Consider the following 5,728-nt stretch of genomic DNA (forward strand, 5'->3'; position numbering starts at 1 on the left):
AAACTGCATTGAATCCACCAACTTTTAGCAGAAACACATACTAGGTGTGTACGATAACATAGAATTTATGCTGATGATATTCTCTGGGTTATGTGGTACTCAAAACGACATCTATACATTATGCCAATCATGGGTTGCTCAAGGTATCACCCTTACTTGTTATTGCCTTGGTCAATGCAAGCATTTATATGAACTTTGAAGAAGCACTACGCGCCGCTATCTGGCGTATGCATAGAAAAGCGCGTGAGGCTTCGGATGTTTATGTACGTTTAATGCTCAACTCAAGTGTCTATGCCGGTAGTTCAGGATCGCATTTGTCCGTGGCTCATGTGTCAAAAACCTTAGCAAAAGCTCTGCAAGCTTCTATCGCCACTTTTTTGTATACACAACAATAGTGACTGTTTTGTTAACGCGGACTCGTGTTTATGCAAACATCTGTCAGATCTGGAGGCTCAATTGTCTCAATTGTCTCTTAGAATTTACCCCGACTTACGCAAGCAACTCAAAGCTACGTTGGCTGACTATCATGAAGAGGCTGACAATGAGGTCAAGCATATGGGCAAGTATGCTTCAGCGAGACTATATGGAGAGGCTGACCGACTGGGTTCGGTGTTGGCGCCATTGGCTCACTGCAGTATGGACTCTGGGTGCATTACTGAATTGATAGACGATGAGGGTAGAGTCCTGACAGAACAAACCAAAATGAACGAAAAGATTTGCTCCTATTATCAGGAGCTTTATTGTTCCAGGCTTTCTCCCAGTGACGAAGACAAAGCACACTAGCTAGAATATATTCAACTTCCATAGCTACAGAATTGGCAACGCAAATTCTTGATGCGTCCCATTGAGGCTTCAGAGATTCGGCTAGCTCTGTGCTCGATGCGAGAGGGCAGTGCCCCCAGGCTGCATGGTCTCACGGTCACCTTCTATAAGGGTTTTAGTGATCCTCTGATCCCACATCTAATAACTTTATTTCACGAGATAGCTGCGGATGGGATAATTGCCTTTTTCCATGCGCGAGGCGCTGATCATTACTCTGTTGAAACTGGGTAAGGACCCCCATAGGTGCCCTTCTTATTGCCCACTCTCACTACTCAACCTAGACACCAAAACCTAGGCAGAAATTCTAGCTAACCGTCTATCCCCGCTTCTTCCTCAACTGATCGGTCCTGAGCAAGCTGGTTTAATACCAGGACGCACGCTCTCGTATAATCTCCGTACGGTGTTTGGTGCCCTGGAACATGTTCGGGCAGAGGTTAAGGCGACGGAGGTCTTTTTGGATGTCAAAAAGGCCTTCGTTTCGGTCAAATGGAAGTTCATGCATGCGGTCTTTCTGCAATTGATCTTGGTGCTATATAACTCTCCAATGGCTCGAGTTCGTACGGGTGAGGCATCCAGAGGCACCCGACCGGGGTGCCTTTTATACCCATTATTATATGCAGTGGCTGCTGAACCCCTGCTACAGGCGTTACGCGAGTTTCAGTCATAGAGGGCTTCATTTTCCTAACTGCAATCTAATCACTTCAGCCTATGCTGATGATACGCTCTTGTATGTTCGCGATCCCGAGGACCATCTAGCTCCTGATATACATGAGGTGCTGCGCTTCGGGAGATGGTCTGGCCTTAAGATTAACTGGGATAAGTCCATAATATTCCCATTGACTCCTGCCAAGGCACTGTTCCCGCTTGATTTCCCACTACAACGGACGTCTGACCCAGTGCGTTATCTGGGCTTCCAAGTGCACTCAGATACAGATGTGGTAATTAAGGCTAATTACGGTAGGGTGATTGATAAGCTCAGGGATGATGTAGATAGATGGACCCAGCTCCCATTGTCCTTGGCCGGTAGGGTCTCATTAATGAAACAGTAGTGCTCCCTCTCCTGCTCTTTCTTTTTGTAAATATTCCTATAGTGGTACCCCAGCATCTGTTTCGAGAACTTTGATCTCTGATGACTAAGCTTTCGTGGGCGGGTAAGTCCTCTAGAGTCACCTTGGATTCTCTCATGCTCCCGTACACGGCTGGGGGATTGGGTGCCCGAATCTTGAACTTTATTACAGGGTCGCGCAGGCCTTTCATGCATACAGCTGGGTGCATGGCCCACAAGATTTGCCTCACCTCCAGATAGAAAAGTTTGCTGTTGCCCTGCACACATTGCCTCACTTTTTAACACAGGTGCTCACGAGACGTTGCGGTATACCTGACTCGGTCAACTCCACTGTTCATGCGTGGAATACACTTCTTAGAATGTAAAATGGTGCACAATTGTATTCGCCTCGGTTGCGGGTGGAGTGGTGCCAATGGTTTGCGCTCAGCTCAGAGAGGGGGACCCTAGACTCCCTACATAGTTTGCAAATAAATACAATTGGAGATCTGTTAAAAAACGGGAGGGTGGGCTCATGGGAAGAGGTGACTGGTGATGACAATTCACAATCGTCGCTGATGAAATTTCATTTCTCTAGAACCCAGCATGCTATGCGAGCTATACTTGGGGACGAGCTCCTATAACCGATGGACATCCCACCCCTGACTACACTTTTGCGCTCACAAACTTCTGGTAAACTGATTTCTAGACTTTATGTCTCGGCTTTAGCCACTAAGACTTCCACTCTCAGTAAGGTAAGGCAGGCCTGGCAGGCAGATATAGGCGTCCCAAGCACGGATGAAGTATGGTCCTATTGCTGCAGTAACAGTTCCATAAATGGTCGACATAGGTTGGCACATTTTACATTTTTAAATAGAGTTTATTATTCCCCACTTCGCTTGTTTAGATATGGCTTACGGGATTCTGATAACTGTGAGCTCTGTGATATGCCGGGGCCTGGGTTCTTTCATCTGGCCTGGCAATGCCCTCAGGTGGAGGCTTATTGGGGTAAGATCTTCAGATGTTGAATGACACAATTGGGCTCACCCTTTCTCCGGATCCCTTGCTGGCGCTTCTAGGGTACACCAAGCATTTCCAGAAAAATGTGCGTAAACTCGCGGCGATGGGCCTCCTGTTACCTAAGCGTAGACTGGCGCTGCGATGGATGAGGGGTCCTGTACCTACTGTTGCGGAATGGGAACGGGATATGATCTACTGTAACACCCAATCAGATGTCTATAATGAAATGCTCCCGCCTTGTAACCGCCCGAAAAGCTTTTGGGGTCTGTTTGCCCAATATCGCCTGGCCCCGCAAACTTCTGAAGAAGTGCAAGACGGGTAAACCATTATTGTTGTCATTATTTTATTTTTAATGCCCTAGTGTATTTTTGCAGATAATTTGGCACTGTCATGTGATTTATGTACATCTGCCTACAATGCTCATTATTGTATAATGTCTTGCGCGCAACTAAATTCTCCTGCAGTGGTGTCATTTCGTTTGTGTTTTTGTGATTTAAAATGCAATAAAAAAAAATACGCTGGCTGGTGTACATTAAACAGACTTTAACAGTTTGGGGTTGGGTGGGCTATGGAGTGGTCTTCCAAGCCATCAGCAGCAATGTCAAAGGTGCTGTCACGAAGAAAATACACTGCAGCCGCGGCCCATGTAGGTAAGAGCTGTGGGGTGGTGGGGCCAGGTGGGGGGGGGATTTCGACAAACGACAAGGGAAAATCAATTCTTTTTTACATTTTCCCTCGTCATTGTCTGACATCCCCCCCACCCGGTCCCACCGCCCCACTGCTCTACCTGCACTGGCCGCGGCTGGTTCACGATGCATCTTTCAGAGAGTCCACTAATTCTACAGGTAGCAGGACCAAAGCCTTACTTGCACATTAACAAGTATTAGAATTCAGGTACATCCTGTATTATGCTAACCCACCTTGGGCACGTTCCCTTTTTCTCAAGGTCCCTCATGGTGTTCTTCCACTGCCCACTTACACAGCACTATGAGCTGTGTCGATTAGCAAGTCAAATCTCTGACTGGTCTGCTGTTATACAGATGAATTGGGGGAGCATTTTTTTATTTTTTTGTAGGGCATATTTTAGATTGAAATCTAGGTATATTGCCTAATGTGTTGGGCTTTGGGGCTGACTGATAGCTGAGAATATGGAAAACTGATACAAAGTCAGTTTTGGTGTTTGCAGTGTCCAAATTCATCATATCTGCATGGTTTGGTGAATGCGTCAGAGTACCATAGCCCCTGCTTGGATCCTAGTGTCTGTAATAGCAAAGGTGGCTTTTATTCATTGTAATTGCCTGTAGGATTAGACTTTAAATTATTACTAGAAGGTTACTGTTGTTTTGAATTTTGACAATATTTTACTGTTCCAACTTTGAACTTAATACTAAATGCTGATGATTTTGTCAGTTGTTACTTAAAATTGAATTGAATTTTTATCTAATATGTTTTGACTTTTGTATGTGTCGATGATTTTTATCGAACTGAAAATAAATTTGGAATTTGGACTGCCAAATGTAATCTTCAGAAACTGACTTTTCATCCACTTCCATGGCCTTTCTTTAGGGAATGATATGTGGTCTGCCAGTAAAAGTCCTATCATTTCAGTCATACAGTCTAATTTTTTCCTGTGACTCTTTTCAAAGCCCGTTTGACTTCCTGGTTTCTTAGGCTGTAGATGAGCGGGTTCAACATGGGTATCATCACTGCGTAGAACACTGACACCACTCTGTCCTTGGTGGTGGAGGTCTGTGAGGCAGGCTTGGCATACATGAAAATGAGAGTCACATAGAGCAGAGTCACACAGACGGAGTGGGAGGAGCAGGTGGAGAAGGCCTTCCATCTCCCCTCGGAGGAGCGTATCTTCAGGACCGTCAACACAATATGTAGATATGAAATGAGAACCATGGCAAAGGCTAATATTATGAGGACTCCGGCCACAAAGACCAGCACCATCTCATTGATGGTGGTTCTGGAGCAGGACAGCTTTAAGATTGGAGGGATATCACAGAAAAAATGGGAGATCTTATTGGAATTGCAGAAGGGTTGCATGAAAGTGAACGTGGTTTGTATGAGGGCATTGAGGATGGCAAGTGAATATATAAAAACAATAAAGTGAACGCAGGCTCTGTTGTTCATGATGACTGGGTACAGCAATGGATTACAAATAGCTACGTATCGATCATAAGCCATGACCGGGAGCAGAAGAACTTCTGTGCTCCCAACTGTAAATATCAAAAACATCTGTGTTGCACATCCTGGAATTGAAATTGCTTTTTTCGTAGAGAGAAAGTTAATCAACATGATTGGGACAGTAATTGATGCTCCACAGATATCTATAAAGGACAAATTCCAGAGCATGAAGTACATGGGTGTGTGAAGATGGGGTGTCACACTGATCAATGTCATGATCCCTACATTTCCCACCAAGGTTACAACATAAACCAGGAGGAAAAAAACAAAGAGTGGAAGCTGTAGTGATGGGTCCTCAGTAAGTCCTAAGAGAATAAACTCTGATATCAAAGTCCAGTTTCCTGTTTGCATCGACTCAGATTTAGGAACCTTTCATGGAAGAAGAAAACAAAAAAATGTTTTGTGAGAGAAAAACTAAAAGAGGGCAAGTTTACAAAATTAACATGGCACATGATGGTCAGGTGTTAAGAGACACAATGAAACATATATGTCATTTTATCCGAATCTGACAATCTTTAATTGGTTCCATCATCCATTAAAGATAAAAATCATTACATTGCATCAAAAATTATTTAAAATACAACCATTATTGAAACAGTAATGATTTAAAAATGTATGCTGTTATAACACATTAAAAGCAGTAAGGACAGA

The 5,728-nt window shown here is 44.2% G+C and overlaps 1 pseudogene; it reads right to left on the bottom strand.

Moving 5' to 3' along the window:
* Nucleotides 1-4,492: 4,492 nt before the first annotated feature.
* Nucleotides 4,493-5,428, bottom strand: LOC146853897 (olfactory receptor 5I1-like; annotated as a pseudogene).
* Nucleotides 5,429-5,728: the final 300 nt, after the last annotated feature.

This window comes from Triturus cristatus, chromosome 4_1 (genome assembly GCF_964204655.1).
Source record: "Triturus cristatus chromosome 4_1, aTriCri1.1, whole genome shotgun sequence".
In the NCBI taxonomy this organism is placed as follows: Eukaryota; Metazoa; Chordata; class Amphibia; order Caudata; family Salamandridae; genus Triturus; species Triturus cristatus.